Genomic DNA, 17056 nt, shown 5'->3' on the forward strand with positions numbered 1-17056 from the left:
TCTGACATCAGAACCTGAATTCTTGACCATTATGATATACTGCCTCCCCCATTTTTTTGATCATTGCCTAGTCTCTGGCTTTCTCCCAGGGATAAGCCTGGGATATATTCTTACAGTGGCTCAGTGAGGGGAATTAATTACAGATATCTCAGTCAGTTGCATTAAATTTAACTGCTTTCCTACTCACCACACATTTCCTTCAGCTAACCAACATGCACCCATTCTTGCAGGATCAGATCAAACCCGTGCCTCCTGCAGGAAGCCTTCCCTGATCTCTCCAGCCCACTACTCATTGGTTCATTCAGTAAGTGTTTGTTTCCCCCTTTTTAATATCATTCTCTCCCAAATTCCTTCTCAAGGAAAGGTCCAAGTCCAATAAACTTTCTGGGGAATACGGTGAACAGTAAAGGGGAATTGGCCCATCTCTGGAGAAGTTTGGCTCAAACATATCTCCAGGTTTTCAGATGCCTATGAGCACAGAAAGAAACAACCTAGTTGGGGAAAAAACAACATTATCTCACTGGCTGCCCATAGTTTTCACCCACTGTCCTACTCATGATCATAGCCCAGCCTCAGTCCAGGACAGTCTTTTAGAGTCCTGAAGACACAGGAAGAGGCCATCTTCAGCATTTTCATTGTTAGTCCAAATCCTGCCCACTGCTAAGAAGTTCTGAGCCAAATAGCCACACAAGGTTGTTATTTTAGATGGAGATCTGATTGTACCCTAAACAGAATAAAAATCTATGAGTAGGAGCTTTCAGAATGGCACAGTAGGAACCTCTGAAGATCCACTCTTGCAAAACAGCAATGAGAACACTGGCAAAAAGTGTTAAAATCAACTTTTTCAGAACTGGAAATGATTCAAAAGTTTGCAGACAATCTGAGGAGCATTTATTCAAGAAAACTACTGAGTCTTGCTAAGAACACTGATCTTTGGGGCCTTTTAACTTGCCCTATTTCAACCCCCTCTCTCCTGTTCAGTGGTAGCCTTGAAAACCAGCAGCCTCACACCCATGGTAAAAGGCCATGAAAGCCAGCTGCCTAACAGTCACTGGTGGGGGCAGAATAGCCTGGAGCTCCTCAAAAACTCCCATCCTCAGAGCACTATGACTATTTGATCTGTCAGCTCCCTGAAAAAGCCTCTTTCCCATGGCTTGTAGTTATTTGACATGATTCAGCAGGGCATGAGATAGTGGGAAAAGCCCTATTTACAGGGCCTTTGCCAAACATTATCAGTGGCAATTGTTTAACATCACAGCTGCCTAGGCCATGATACCTCTTGGGAAAAACAAAAGACTGACCAAAAAACTTAAAAGGAAGATCTGGAGAATGAGATGTCCAAAAAGGTCTTTGAAAAGCTACAGTACATTCCTGAGGATCTAAAAGTACACACACATTAAGGGCTGTGCACATGCCCAGGAAAGACATTAGAAGGCTCCCATGTCTCACCTCTGGCTAACCTTGAGAGTCTGTGAAAACAGGAAGTGAAGGCTAAGGCATAATTGTGAACCGCTTACCAGAGCACTGACAGTGTACCACAATACACGCAGGGCCTTTCTGCAAAAAGTGGGAGGGTTATTGGTTCAAGACACTTTAGAAAGCCTCTGACCAATTATTAGCTGACAACTAAGCCACAGTGATATAACTGGGCAAGACTTCAGTGGCTACACACAACAGGAAATACAGACTTTACAGAATTAGTCCAAGAAAGACACTAAACAAATAGCAACAACAAAAAACAGCAACAACAACAAACCCTTGCAGTGTGAATGTGATTTCCAGAGTTGCCACAGTATTCAAAATGTCCACTTTTAAACAAAAAATATGAGACACACGAAAGAAAGAAAGAAAGAAAGAAAGAAAGAAAGAAAGAAAGAAGGAAGAAAGAGAGAGAGAAAGGGAGGGAGGGAGGGAGGAAGGAAGGAAGGAAGGAAGGAAGGCCCAAATACAGGAAAAAAATCAGTCAATAGAAACTGTCCCTGAGGAAGCTGAGACATTAGACTTACTAGACAAAGGCTTCATATAACCTATTATAAGTATGTTGAAAGAACTAATTAAATCAAACCATGTACAGAGATTTAAAGTATGATAAGGATGTTTCACCATACAGAGAATATCAATAAAGAGACAGAAATTATTAAAAAGAGCCAAACAGAAATTCTGGAGTTGAAAAGTACAATAAATAAAATATTCACTGGAGGGGCTCAACAGCAGACTTGAGCTGGCAGAAAAAAGAATCATCAAAATTGAAGACAAGTCAATTGAGATTGGCCAGACTGAGGAACAGAAAGAAAAAAGAATGAAGAAAAATGCACAGAGCTTCAGAGACCTATGAGCATACCAACATACACATAATGAGCCCCAGAAGGAGAGGAGAAAGAGAAAGGGACAGAAAGTATATTTGAAGAAAATATGCCTGAAATTCTCCAAATTTGATGAAAAACATTAATCTATACATCTGTGAAGCTCAACAAATTCCAAGATAAACTCAAAGGAATTCACACCTAGACAGATCATAAGACCAGAAACAAGACAAGGATTTCCATTCTTGCCACTTCTATTCCACATTGTGCTGGAAGTTCTAGCCAGGGCAATGAAGGGAGAAAAAGATATAAAAAGCATCCATGTTGGAAAGGAAGAAGTATTTGTAGGTGGCATGATCTTTTACATATAAAATCCAAAGGATTCACAAAAGTCCTATTATAATTAATAAAATCAGCAAGGTTGCAGGTCAACATACAAAAATCCAATACATTTATATACCGTAGCGATGAACACTCCAAACAGGAAATTAATAAAACAATTCCGTTTATAATAGCATAAAAATTACTTAGGAACTAATTTAACAAAAGAAGTGCAAGACTTGTATACTGAAAACTACAAAACAATTGTTTAAATAAATACAAACAATCCCGTGCCCATGGATCAGAAGACTTAATATTGTTAATATGGCAATACTCCATAAATTGTTCTACAGATTCAATGCAATCCCTATCAAACTCCTTGCTGTCTTGCAGAAATGGATGAGATGATCCTAAAATCACATGAAAATTCAAAGGGTCCAGAACAGCCAAAACAATCTTGAAAAAAAAAGGAAGAAGAAAGTAATAGGACTCAGAGTTCATGCTTTCAAAAATTACCCCAAAGCTATAGTAATTAAGACTGGCACTGGCGGAGGATTAACATACAGATCAGTGGAATAGAATTGAGAGTCCAGCAATAAACTCAGACCTTTATTTTCAACAAGGGTGCCAAAATCATTCAATAAGAAAGAATAGTCTTTTCAACAGATGGTGCTGGTACAACTAGATATTAACAGGCAAAAGAATGAAGTTGGACTCCTACTTCACGTTATATGCAAAAAGTAACTCAAAATTGATCAAAGACCTAAATGTAAGAGATTAAAATATAAAACTAGAGGAAAAAATAGGTGTCAATCTTCCCAATCTTAGATTAGGCAGTTGTGTCTTAGACATGATTCCAAAAGCACAAGCGATGGCTTGTAATTGAGATTTGTTTTTAGTACAAGATTAAAACAACCAAAATAAAACTCCTGAAAACACTTTCTTAGATATAGTTCCTTAATTCTTTGGGTCTGTTCAGCATGTTTGGCTTCTCTAAAACCTATTTATTACGTATGTGGGGTGCCACTCACGTCTCCCCTTAGGCTTCTGATGGCACATACACACAAGGGTCTGTTTTAATAATTTTAATAATAATAATAATGACAGATATGACACCTAACATTTAAACAGCACTTACTGTTTAAACATGGATGAATCTAGACATTATCATACTAAGTGAAGTCAGACAGAGAAAGACAAATATCATATGATATCACTTATATGTGGAATCTAAAAAAAAAATGATACAAATGAACTTATTTACAAAACAGAAACAGGGAATTCCCTGGCGGTCCAGTGGTTAGGACTCCGTGCTTCCACTGCAGGGGGCACAGGTTCAATCCCTGGTTGGGGAACTAAGATCCTGCATGCCGCGCTGCGCAGCCAAAACCAACCAAACAAACAAACAATCCAAAACAAAACAGAAACAGACTCACAGACTTCGAAAACAAACTTATGGTTACCAAAGGGGAAAGGTGGGGGAGGGATATATTAGGAGTTTGGGATTAACATATACACACTACTATATATAAAATACATAATCAACAAGGACCTACTGTATAGCACAGGGAGCTCTACTCAATATTCTGTAATAACCTATATGGGAAAAGAACCTGAAAAAGAATGGATATATGTGTATGTATAACTGAATCACTTTTCTGTACACCTGAAACTAACACAACATTGTAAATCGACTATACTCTAATACAAAAAAAAGAATAAAATAAACAGCACTTACTCTTTGCCAGGCACCATCCTAAGTGCTTCACCTATATTAACTCTGCAAATCCCCCTAACAACTCTCTATTTTACAGATAAGAAAACTACAGCACAGAGAGGTTTACTACCTTGCCCAGAGTCATCAAAGCCTATGGGGTGTGGAGCCCAAACTGCAACACAGGCAGTCTTCCTCCGGAGGCTGTGCTTTTCATCTGGGCAAGCTCCCTTAACTCCTCAGATGGAGGGGTTTTTATAAACCATGTGGCTTAGGACTAGACTGAGGCCAAAGTGCATTTCCTACTCCCACTGCCCCAGATTTTAAATCTTACAAACTGTACCTTCAGGTACCACAGACAAGGAGATACTTTTCCTACATAAATTTAGTCAAAATCACTTTGGCCCTGGGTGTGGGAATCAGGAAGAAGAAAGATTGGAGTAGACCTAAGGAAAAGATACCTTTCTCAGAACAGAATAAGCAAAGGCAAGGAAACAAAAGATCACTATGCCAAAGGAGGAAGAATTCAGATTGGGAAGGGAGGGTATATGGGATTTTCCTTAGTGAGATTTGAGGTAGGAGTTATCAGGATGATGACCACAGGCCAGTAAGTACAGGGGCTAAAAGGTATATGGTTTTATCCATCCTATTACCTGTTTTTCAGCCACACCTATGGCCTCCATGACCTGGGGTCAGCTCTACTGAGAGAGCAGGACCTCTTGGGCAACCCTAGACCCCAGCCATATTGTCCCACTGTGATGCCCCCAGCAAGGCCAATAAAAGGCAGCCATTAGTAATGAGCTCTGCTTTTTTTTTTCTTTTAAAGAAATACTAACTTTCCCAAGGTTTTTACATAAAATGACATTTTGTGCCCAGCACATCATATTTTTCTTTTATCAGAACATTAATGCAAGAGTTCAGTGGGAGCTGTCTCACAGTCCTCAGAATTGCTACCAGGGAAAGATAAGTGGTGCAAGAGAGCAGTGGAAAAATACAAGCGCAGGAAAAGCTGGGGTTTTCTGGCTTTGTGTTTCTCCTTTCATGCATCAAAGCAACGCATGAGATAAGAACTTGTGATAAGTAAACAATACCCATGCCCCCTAAGGTCGTTGTTATCATCCCTGTACATGAATGCCTATTTACCCCAATTGCTTATTATTTCAGTAAATATTTACTGAGTGCCTACTATGTGCCAGGCACTGCTCTAGGCACTGGGGAATGCAATAGTGAATGAAACAGATACCAAAGGTTTGCGCTCATGAAGCATACTACTTCCTCCTGCTTTTCCTCTCCCCTGCTTCCTCTTCTTCTCCTGCATCTAGTGGAAAACAAGCGGTGAATTAGGAGACCCGGGTTCTGGCCCTAGCTCTGCCACTGATTGGATATATGATCTTCATTAGCATCTCCAGGCTCAGGTGTCCTCTCTGCAGATCCTAGAGATGAACAAAACATCCCTCTTGGAGCTGTGGGGCACCCCCAAATCAATCTAATATAGATTCTGTTTTCCAGGGGCTCACAGACTGGTAGGAGGGCCAGACACATGCCCAGATAACTATAATGCAAACTGAAGGTGGCAGAAAAGAGAAACAAGGAAAGGTTATGAAGAGGAGAACACGAGATCTAGGTTTCCAAACAAGTGGCGCTCACTGACTTTGGGCCTTGAGCGTTGGAAAAGATTAGGATATGTGTGAACAGACAGGAATACTTTTCAAGGAAGAATGTAGAGGGAATAAGCAGAACCAGCAGTAGGAGAGGGGTGATCAAGGTTCAAATGGGGGAGTTCAGTGTGGCTGGAACACATTGAAAGAGCCAAACACCAAATTCACATGAATTTTTACAAGGAAACAAGAGACTGAGACATTCTGTACTTGGCCCATAACCATGAGGTCAGTTGGTGGTTGTACTCAACATTTATAACCAATATCTTCTGAGTGCCCACCGATTACACAATTCCAATAATAGTACTAGGACTTCTATTCTAACTTACAGATTGAATGACTTACCTAGCAAGAGCTATTCGTGTGTGTAAAATATAGACACATATGGAGGCTTTAAAAGTGAACCATATTCTGCCAGATTAAAAGAATAAAACTTCTATACATGTCATTGGAAATAACACTGTGATTTCCTCCAACCTCATACAATGATATAGAGGAGAGCATCGTCCCTCACCCTCTGGTTAATAAATACTGTTAATTAGGGTCACTACTTGTTTCCTTATGGAAAAAAAAAAACCCACATACTTCTGTTAATCAAGATGTTCAATTAAAGAAATAACTGAATAGTTCCAGATCTTATTTTAAAAGGAGGTGCAGTTATCTACAGAAGTTTCATTTAGTGTACTGAATAACCTCCCTTTCCATTCTTCCCTCTTCCGTCCACTCTGGAATCAAAGAGCTCAGCAGCAGCAGGAGCAACAGCAAAGCGAAATGCTTTGTCCCTAGCCCGTTTTCCCTCTTACAATTACTTGCCTTCCTTGCTCCTTTCACTCCATTTCTTTTGTGTTAACCAACATTTCTACCTCTGTTTGGGTTACTATTGCTTTGTGCTAAACCAATCCAAAACTCAGTGGTGCAAAACAATCATTTTATTTTGTTCTCGGATTCTGTTCAGGAACTCAGGATACAGCAGGGATGTCTTGCTTCTACTCCATGATGTCTGGAGCCTCAGCTGGGAAGACTCAACAGCTGGGGGCTTTAATCATCTAGAGGTGTCTTCATTAACAGGTCTCCTGGTTGATGTTTGCTATCAGCTGGGACTGCTGACCAGAGGACCTGTAGGTGGCCTCACCATGAACTTGGGCTTCCTCAAAGCATGGCAGTCTCAGGGTAGTCAGACTTCTTACATGGCAGCTCAGGACTCTAAAGGTCAATGTCCCTGCAGATAAAGCACAAGCCACACTGCCTCTTATGGCCTAGCCTCAGAAGTCACAGAGTCTCATCTCTCCCTATTCTATTGATTTAGACAATCAAAGTCTGCCTAGATTCAGAGCAGAGGGGACGTCAACCCGACTTCTCAATGGAAGGGTGGCAAGGTCACATTATAGAAGAGAGCATGGGATGAGAGGTACTGTTCTGGCCATCTTTGAACAATACAATCTGCTATATTCTCCCATCCACTTACCTTGCTTAAGTATACTCTTATGATTTTTTTAAAGGGAAACAATCTCAGGAGACTGCTATTTCTCACTGAGGCTCCTAAGTTCTGTTAGAGGGTAACCAGATGCTTTCATCCACACCCAGCCCTCAATCTTTCCTGTTCAACACATCTAACCATTTCTCTGCTATATATGGCTCCTGGCAGAAAGGGAATTTGGTCTCCTACAGGCTGCTGGACCTGGCACTGATCACTCTGAGAAGAAAAGCAGCCACTGACATATGGGAGCTGTCCTGGCCCTCACAGCTAGGCCTTGTTGTTCTCCTGATGAGCGTAACCAATTTCACAGACCATCAACATCAGACAAGGCCACTCTGTGACAAAAGCAAGACTACTGCATAGTCATGTCTGAAAAGAGACAAAACATGCACTTTGACCAAACCACAAAATAAGCAGACGTCCTCCTATCCTGGCTAATAGCTGCTACTTTACCGATGAGCCTCCTTCTAGTCTATCCTCCTAGATAAGATTCATTAAGATACCCAATCATGGAATTACCCCTATGTATTACATAGGGGTAATAATAAGCAATTACCCTTATGTACAGTCTGTTACTTCCTAACAGAATCCAACCCAGAGCAAAGCCTCGCTTCTTTAAATCCTCCCCCAAATCACCTAACACAAGTCCAAATCCTGTAATAAGTCCTTTCTAACACCCTCTGAGACGTTTCACCAGTTCCCCGTGGTGTGCCTTCTCCCTCAACTCACTAACTAATCAACCCGACTTGTTAAACCATAGATATGTTCCTGGTGGACTTTGGCTGCAGGGCACTGGAACTCCTCTAAGGACCCTGAAATTAGAAAACACATTTCTGGCAAGGCCATTTCTGACCTCCTGAACTCCAGCTTTCAGTAAGACTTTGGATTTGGCTCTTTTACATGCAGTTTGGGAAGACAATTATATGAATTCCTTGGATCTCCAGAGGCTATTAAAATGCTTCCATCGGTGCTCGCTTCGGCAGCACATATACTAAAATTGGAACGATACAGAGAAGATTAGCATGGCCCCTGCGCAAGGATGACACGCAAATTCGTGAAGCGTTCCATATTTTTTTAAAAGAAAAAAAAAAATGCTTCCATCGTTTTAAAAAAATACATATTTATATGAGATTAGGTTATCAGGGTTTCTTCATCACCTTATCAAGTGCAGAAAAGTTATCATGATAAATAGCGGCAATAGCTACCCTGTCCGCAACAGATCACAGGACCTAAGGGGAACCTGGCTGCAGGCACATGGGTGTTTAGGCCTCTATTGTGGGAAAAGCAATAAGTTATACACGCAGCAACTGGCTCATCAGTTGCAGATTCCAGATTCCAGAATATATTTCTGCCTCCTCTTCCTCCTAGTGAGTTCTTCATTTTTCTCTAATCTTATTTTGCAAAGAAACGTGATATTAATTATGATAATCACCCTTCTCCCCTCTACTTTATAGTTCTCACTCACTTGATGTAAGAAGTCTCATCCTCAGAAAAACCATTCCAAACAAAACAATGACATCCATAGCCTTGTGGTTAAGTGCCAGACCTAAAACCCCACTCCACTTCAGGTGACAGATACATACTGATTTAAAGTTGTTTAGGGAATCAGCTGTAACAAGCAAGAAGTCTGGACTGCAAACAATCCTGTCTGAATCTGAATTCTGGAGTAATCATGTGTTTGCTGCTCTGACACAGATGGCCCCCAATTCTCTTCAGCATCCATCTGTCTGCTCACAGGGTCCATAAGCTATTGAGTGTTCAAGCAACAAAATTAAATCATTCCTGCTTAGGAATCACTCAGGACACAGTGATACATAGTTCAAAATAATAGGTTTATTTTATTCCTTTTTATCTCCTCATATTTCATAGAAAATTATACTGTCTGTAAGACTAAGTGCGAATTAGGCAGAGATGAGGACTGGTGAGGAGGGGAGGAGTCAGTGCACAAGTATAACTGAAAGGCTCACCAACCATAAGTGAAATTTAATTGATATTCAAGAGTCGTGTGTGTGACTGCCGACAAGGTTCAGAACACGCTACCCCAAAATATGGCACCGTGGCACAATGAATATTTTAAAGCTGAAGGAATTTGAGTAAATGGCAGAAACAAGAAGGACACTTGACCTCTTGCCCCTCTTCTCCCCTGAGACAGGTCATAAAACCCTCATGTGAGAGGTTCCCTCCCTGTATCCAGAGGAAAGGAGAATCTTTATCTCCAAATACAAAGGGATACAGAGAAAAATCCTAACAAACAGGACTTGTTAAGTCTCCCCCAGTTTACTACACTTCCCTCATACTCCTTAATTTGTCATATTTCTCCATGACTTCCCATTCTTCGTCAAACCTAGCATAAAATACTCAGCTCTGTTTCTCTGGGTCTTCATTTCCCTATGCCGGCTCCTGTGTCATGGAAAACTTACATTAAATACATTTGTATGCTTCTCTCTTGTTAATCTGTCTTTGTCAGTTTAATTTTCAGACCCAGCCAGGGACCCTAAGAGAGTCAAGGAAAACTTTTTCTTCCCCTACAGTGTCCTGCTGACTCCCTTGCAATGTGGATATGACAGCCCTTTAGATTTCTGAAACATCCAGGGCACTGGTCATCCTAGCATCTTGCTGGCCCCTGAAAAGGCTCACAATAGACCCAGGCCAGTTTATTTGGACTTTTTTGTGTGTTTTATGTGTGTCTGCATGTTTGGTTTTGGGGTTTGGTTTGGTTTTGTAACTGGCCTGTGGGGAAATTTGGGATCCAACATTGACAGGTCTAGAATGAGTGACATTTCTAAAAATCTGTCCTGGCCTTTTTCAGGCTCGTGGGAGGGTATGGAGGGTAGGTAGAACTGGGGACTGCCACCATCCAGTAGGCTGTTTAGGTCAATCCCTCAAGGAAGGTTTCAAGTTAATCTCTGGCACAGTGAGAATTCTGGTCCCTTCTGTGCTTTACAGCGAATAAACTGATTATTTCTTCTGAAGAGGAAGGGGTTTCACTGAGGGTGAAAAAATAAATAAAACTACTTATCACACCATCTCAATTCTGGCTGCTTATACAAATCTTTGTGTTCATTAGATTGTCCCAACTGTCTTTTCATTTTTTAACTTCAAACATAATTTATTACCACGTTAGAACACCTCATTTTTGGGGGGGTGATGACACAAGCAGGGGTGTGAGTTCTGTAAATAACTAGCTACTTGAATATAACTCAGAAAGGGATCTGAAAAGGAAATAAATACTTTGTTTTTTAAACAATTTAAGCAACTCTGAACCCCATGAGTGAAGAAAAAGCTGATGCAAACCTTACTTTGTTTAGTTCAGGAAGATTCAGCTTTGCTCTTCCATTCAAAACATACAAATGCACAACAAAAACACATCCGTTTTATTTCATATCTACCATGACTTATTTCAGACTTGTCTAACCTTTAGGAGTGCGCCCAGTCTTCCCTAGAGATGTCCTTTCTGGTTTACTCATCTCAGTTCTGTTTAGACCAGTACTTCTCCAAGTGTGGTCCCGGAACCAGCAGTATCAGCATCTCCTGGGAACTTGTTAAAAATGTAAATTTGGGGGCCTACCCCAGACCAACTGAATCAGCAACTCTGTGGTGGAATCCAGTAATCTATGTTTTAACAAGCCCCCCAGCTGATTCTGATGCACAGGAAAGTTTGAGAACCATTGACTTGGACTGTCTGCTATACTGTTTTTTCTCCGGTAAACAAAGCAGCAGGTTTGATGATTCAAACTTTTAAAAAGATTGCTTAGGATTCCAGGTAAATTCACAATTCCCTGCTATGAACTGAGTATGCTAGAAAACCAAAGAGCTGGCACAGAAGTGTTTCATATGGTTAAGGCAGAGAGCCCTTGAGTTCTGCACTCTGGTCCTACCCAGAGCTTACAGGCTATGCGTGCAAGGGGAGGCCTTGATCTCAAGTTAAGAGTGACTCTCCAGCAGGGGTCCTGGAAGTGCCACTGTGATGGACAAATGTTCTCACCAGGAATAAACGAGTTTGGGCCTTAAGTGCTACTCAGTCCTCCAGGTAGCTGCACCCGAGCTAAACAGGGAGGGAACACGCTTGGAGAAAATTGCACATAGTTTTGCCCTGCTTATTTTATCTTTAAAATATATGTCAAATCACCACATCAAAGATCATCCCAGACGGCAACCTCAGGAGAGTCTGTGGCACCCAGCAGGTTATCGAAACACTTGGGGTATCTCTATCTCCTTGTACTGTAATTGCCTGTCTCCAAATGCATATAGTAACTGACAGGCTGTAAGTGTCGAGGATAAAGGCTAATTCCTTTCCTCATACAGAGCTTCTAGTACAGTACCCAGCACAGAGCAAGTGCTTGGTAATTTGTTAAAGGGAGTCAACCCATCAAAAGTAGAATCTGAAACCAGGAGCCCAATAAAATCACTTCAATAAAATCATCCCATATAGGTACGATTCATATGTGCTGGTGTCCCGCCAACAACACGTTTTCACCCTGCTGATTTTACCCTCCATTCGTCTATTCGCCACCTCTCCCATCCCCAAATACTTCCCAAAAGATTCACACAACTCATCACCTACGTAACACAGTTACACGCCCCCTTCCGACACCCACGCCCTCAATTTTCGCCGCCGGGTCCGTCACTCTGTCAGTTCCCCCTTCTCCTCACCCCCTCTCACTTCCGTTCCCCTGTCCCAGCGCGGCTGGAGGCAGGACATGCCTATGCCTTCAGCCCAAAACAAGTGCTACAAACCTCCGCCTCGTCCGCCCTGCCGGTGGCGGCCGACGGCCCCTGCCTTCCGGCCTCTGAGAGCAGCTGCGCCGGCAGTGGCCAGATCCAGCCTGCCGATGGCCCTTACTTAGGGTTGGTCATAATAGAGACGCGCACTGGATATTTCCCAGGCGCCCTGGGGCGACGTACAACGGAGCTCCCACAGTCCTCTTCGCCTCCGCTCGGTCCACCCCCAAACTCCGGTATTAACCCCTTCACGTCCATGTTCATTGGCCCATCGACGCCCCCTGGCACGCAGATTGCTTCGTGAGATCCCGGACACCTAATTGGTAAAATACATAAAAGACCGGGCCTGTCCCTTAGTTATAGTTATCGAAGATTTTCTCAACTTGCTTGTAAGTTGACTTGTAAGCTTACTAACTCGTTTTTAAATAGGAGCTTAACTTGTTAAGTTGACAACATGAACGGTTTATAATTATAATGATGCGTTTAAGCTTCCGGACCTACCGAAACTCTAAATTTCCTGTTTCTAACTGTTCACCTTGAACCTGTGCCTTTTCTACCCTCCATTCCCCATCTCCTTTTGATTCTTGTCTGATTATTTAACTGCATACCTCAATGGTTAAGGGCACAGGCTTTGTAAACCTGACTTTCTGGGTTTGAATCTCCATTCTACCACTATGCAACCGTGGAATCTTGGGCAAGGGATTTAAGCACGCTATTCCTTGGCTTCCTCATCTGTAGAATGGGTATGATAGTAGGTTGTAGTGAGAATTTTAAAAGTCACATGCAAGCAGCACCTACAACATTGCCTAGCACAGAGTTAAGCGGTATATTGAAATAGAAATTATAATTATTGACATTAATGGATATGTCTTCTCAGCTAAGACCTTCTCGCTGATAAATAATAAACGACAATCATGGTTAACGTTTGAGCGTCTGTGGACCAGGTACCATGTTAAGTGTTTTACACCCATTTTTGTTGTTGTTGTTTAATCCTCATGATAATTGGCGGTAGTTGTAAGTACTATCCTTCTCTCTCCTCCTCTTTGTTTCTCTAAGCAACTAAGAAAATTCAGGCCAGGAGCTTTCCTGGTGACGCAGTGGTTAAGAATCCACCTGCCAATGCAGGGGACACGGTTTCGAGCCCTGGTCCGGGAAGATCCCACATGCTGTGGAGTAACTAAGCCCGTGCGCCACAACTACTGAGCCTGTGTGCCACAATTACTGAAGCCCGTGCACCTAGAGCCCATGCTCCACAATAAGAGAAGCCACTGCAATGAGAAGCCTGTGCACTGCAATGAAGAGTAGCCCCCGCTCGCTGCAGCTAAAGAAAGCCCACGTGCAGCAACAAGGACTCAACACAGCCAAAAATAAATAAATTAATAAATTAATTTTTAAAAAAAGAACATAAGGGTTCATATATCTTTTTTAAAAAAAGAGAAAATTCAGGCCAGTGAGATAGCAGATAACTCAATAACTTGCCTACGGTCACAGAGCTAATAACAAATAGAGCCGAGACTTAAACTCAGAGATGTCTTGGCCCTTCTCAAATATCACTGAGAAAACGGCCGTAAATTCTTTCTGAGTGCTCTTCTTTTCCCTAAGAGTTGCCTCAATATCCATGCAGGTCAGGAAGGCTAGGTTCTCTTCAGAGACAGAAGGGACAGCAGGCAATAAAGCAAGTGTCTCTCCTTTGAAGGCTGACAGCAAAGATGACTAAAATAGCAAGTCAGAGTGAGCTCAATTATTGTGCCCTATTGTGCCACACAGGCCCCATTACTGCCCATACTGCCTAAGGCCACCGGAGATAAAAGGTGCAGGACCCCCAACTCACCCCATCAGTCTCTAAAACTTGGATATTATAAAAGATTTTGCTTGTTTTAAGACAGCACCAAGAGACTCTTTAATATACTCTTCTGACTCCAGACAAAGTGGTAGTAATTTCCACATTAGCAGCAGGTAGAATAAGGTATTTCTACCTCAGCCCAAGAGCACAGGGAAATCTCCTCTTTCCCAGATAAAAACAAAAAAGGAATACCCTCCTTTCCCTCAGAACCTACAGTACCCAGGGTCTTGTTACGCTTGCTCCACACCTACCCACTCCCACCTCCCAACTTATTCTCAGGCCGTCCACAATGGTTGTTTTCAGGAGAAAGACTGGTGATGATAAAGGGACTGGGGAAGGAGAAGAAGGTAAGTCCCCAAATTTGCTGAAGGTAAACCAAGTACTGCTTTGTCTCCACTCCTGTACCACTTTTGTAGCTCCCTGACCTTCTTTACTCCTTTATGGCACTTCAGAACTCATTACCCTGCACACCCAGGAAAGCCTCTGGGCTTGAATTGCAGAAGAATCAACTTGCCTTTTTTTCTTCACAACACCCAACAATAGCACACGTGTCTGGGCTTGGTTTTCTACGTAAAGTGGGTAAGTTTAGATTCTTCTCCCATATAGGCCGTCATGCTGGCACAACATTGTGGGTCAACTATACTCCAATAAAATTTTTTTTAAAAAGTGGCTAAGTTTAAAAAGAAGAAGGAGAGATAGCATGAGAAAGCTTTTAATTTCCTCCATTATTTCTAGTGTCAAACTATTAGAAAATGTCAGCATAAGGGTAAAGCTGAGAGAAGTCCAGTTCCAGAGGCCTGGTGCAAAGCAAAAGTGTTGACAGAGGGAAAACAAGCAGACAAGGGTGTCCCTAGGGCCAGTAGAAATAAACAAAGCAGAGAGGTTGGGTGCAGATCTCAGACACAAACAAGAGACCCTGCCCTTACAGCTCCTTTCACCCTAAACCACATATCCCCATTCCAGAGACTTCATCTGCTTTAAATTCTCCCAACCAACCCTGTTCTTTCACTGCTGGGCATCTTACCCTGATCACAGAAGCCACCACCAGCTGCTACTGCTTAGCAAAGAGAGTAGGTAAGGGGAGAGGATATTCCTAAACCCAATGTTAGAAAGGGAGATGTGTTCCCATCATCTCATCCCAGTTTTTCTCATAACATAATTTTAGAAAGTGTCATACATAGTTTGTGTTCAAGTTCTGCAGTGCTTTCTGTGGTATTTTTCAGTTATGTTTCTTAAGGGCTGATCTGGGGTCCTAATACACATATGACAGTGTTTCTATACTGTAGTGTACACACACTGCTGGTGCCCAGTTCAGGCCCCCTTTGCAAGGCAGATGGACGCACCCCCAGCAGCTGTGGGTGTTAGCAGCTAACTATACCCGCTTCCTTTTCTGGATAATTGCACTCTGCAGAATAAGAGCTTCAGTACTCTACAAGACTTCTACTCCCCACACACCCCTGCAACCTGCAGTCAATGACTGATGATGAGAGTATATAATGCCAGACTACCTCAAGGTAGACCAATTTTGTGGTGCAAAACCTATCCCAGCACTCCTTGTGGGGTCAGGTTGAAGCTGGTTTCCAGTAGGCTTAAGTTATTTCCTCCTGCCGTATCCTGCTTCCTTCACTCCCCTGCACTTGAGAGCACTCCCCCGATAAATCACATGAAGAACCCACACTCCCCGCACCTCAGTCTCAGGCTCTGCTTCAGGCAACCCTCCCTAAGACTTTTTTTTTTTAACTGAAGTATAGTTGATTCACAATGTTGTGTTAGTTTGGTATACAGCAAAGTGATTCAGATATATATAGATATATATTCTTTTTCATATTATTTTCCATTATGGCTTATTACAGGATATTGAATATAGTTCCCTGTGCTATACAGTAGGACCTGTTTGTTTATCCATGTTATATATAATAGTTTGTATCTGCTAATCCCAAATTCCTAACTTATCCCTCCCCCACCCCCTTTCCCTCTGGTAGCCATAAGTTTGTTTTCTATGTCTTTGAGTCTCTCTCTGTTTTGTAAGTAAGTTCATTTGTATCATTTTTTTAGATTCCACATACAGCTCATATCATATATTTGTCTTTCTCTGACTTCACTTAGTATGATAATCTCTAGTTCCATCCATGTTGCTGCAAATGGCATTATTTCATTCTTTTTTATGGCTGAGTAGTATTCCATTGTGTATATACACACCACATCTTTATCCATTCATCTGTCAGTGGATATTTAGGTTGCTTCCATGTCTTGGCTATTGTAAGTAGTGCTGGTATGAACATTGGGGTGCATGTATCTTTTAAAATTAGAGTTTTCTCTGCATATATGCCCAGGAGTGGGATTGCTGGATCATATGGCAACTCTATTTTTAGTTTTTTGAGGAAACTCTATACTGTTTTCCATAGTGGCTGTACCAATTTACATTCCCACCAACAGTGTAGGAGGGTTTCCTTTCCTAAGACTTATTTTTATCTCATGTTTATCAGAGGACTAAGCAAGCAAGGCCCTCTGTAGGCCCCCCATTGTAGGCAGAACAGTCATAACCATCTCTGGGGAAGCCAGGGGTGAGTTAAGATGCAACTAGATAGGGACCCTCAAATTAAACTTGGACATATGACCTAACAAATGAAAATGAGGCTCAGCCTATTCATAACATCTCTTGTCTTGCTGACATTAACAGACTACATTCTCTGAAATTAGAAATGAAAGTAAATTCGTTCATGCTTCATTGTAGTTCTTTTTCAATACAGAATCTGAAAAAAATCTTATAATTGTTAGAAAAAGCTATGTGACACTCCTTAAAAATTTGGTTAGATTGTAATTATTTTGTGATAGATATTCTTGCTCTAATAACACGCATCTTAAATTTATCAGTTGTTGGTTGTTTCATTTCTGTTAACTGTAAACTGTTACTGAAGATGGCCAAAGAACAAGCCCAAGGTTGGATACCCGATAAAGATGCTCTGATTAATCTAGAAGTGTTAAAAAAACAGACCAGATTGCCAGTTTGCAAATAAT

At 41.7% G+C, this 17056-nt stretch overlaps 1 protein-coding gene, 1 long non-coding RNA gene and 1 other non-coding gene across 6 annotated transcripts in view; 2 read left to right on the forward strand and 1 right to left on the reverse strand.

The window, feature by feature from the left end:
* Window positions 1-12370, reverse strand: part of TMSB15C (thymosin beta 15C) — a 58072-nt gene extending 45702 nt beyond the window's left edge. For all 3 annotated transcript variants that reach the window (XR_009500131.1, XR_009500130.1, XM_059910008.1), the window contains exon 1: window positions 12211-12370. The gene's annotated coding sequence lies outside the window, so the exon portion shown is untranslated. The remainder of the gene's footprint in view (window positions 1-12210) is intronic.
* On the forward strand, window positions 8441-8547 carry LOC132358073 (U6 spliceosomal RNA). Its single transcript, XR_009500426.1, has one exon. It is a non-coding gene; the product is annotated as a U6 spliceosomal RNA (small nuclear RNA).
* On the forward strand, window positions 12204-13581 carry LOC132356863 (uncharacterized). Of its 2 annotated transcripts, none has more exons than XR_009500132.1 (3): window positions 12204-12584; window positions 13073-13139; window positions 13252-13581. It is a non-coding gene; the product is annotated as an uncharacterized LOC132356863 (long non-coding RNA). The 2 variants fall into 2 exon arrangements; XR_009500133.1 differs by having other exon boundaries at window positions 12204-12518.
* Window positions 13582-17056: the final 3475 nt, after the last annotated feature.

Source organism: Balaenoptera ricei, chromosome X (genome assembly GCF_028023285.1).
Source record: "Balaenoptera ricei isolate mBalRic1 chromosome X, mBalRic1.hap2, whole genome shotgun sequence".
Taxonomy (NCBI): Eukaryota; Metazoa; Chordata; class Mammalia; order Artiodactyla; family Balaenopteridae; genus Balaenoptera; species Balaenoptera ricei.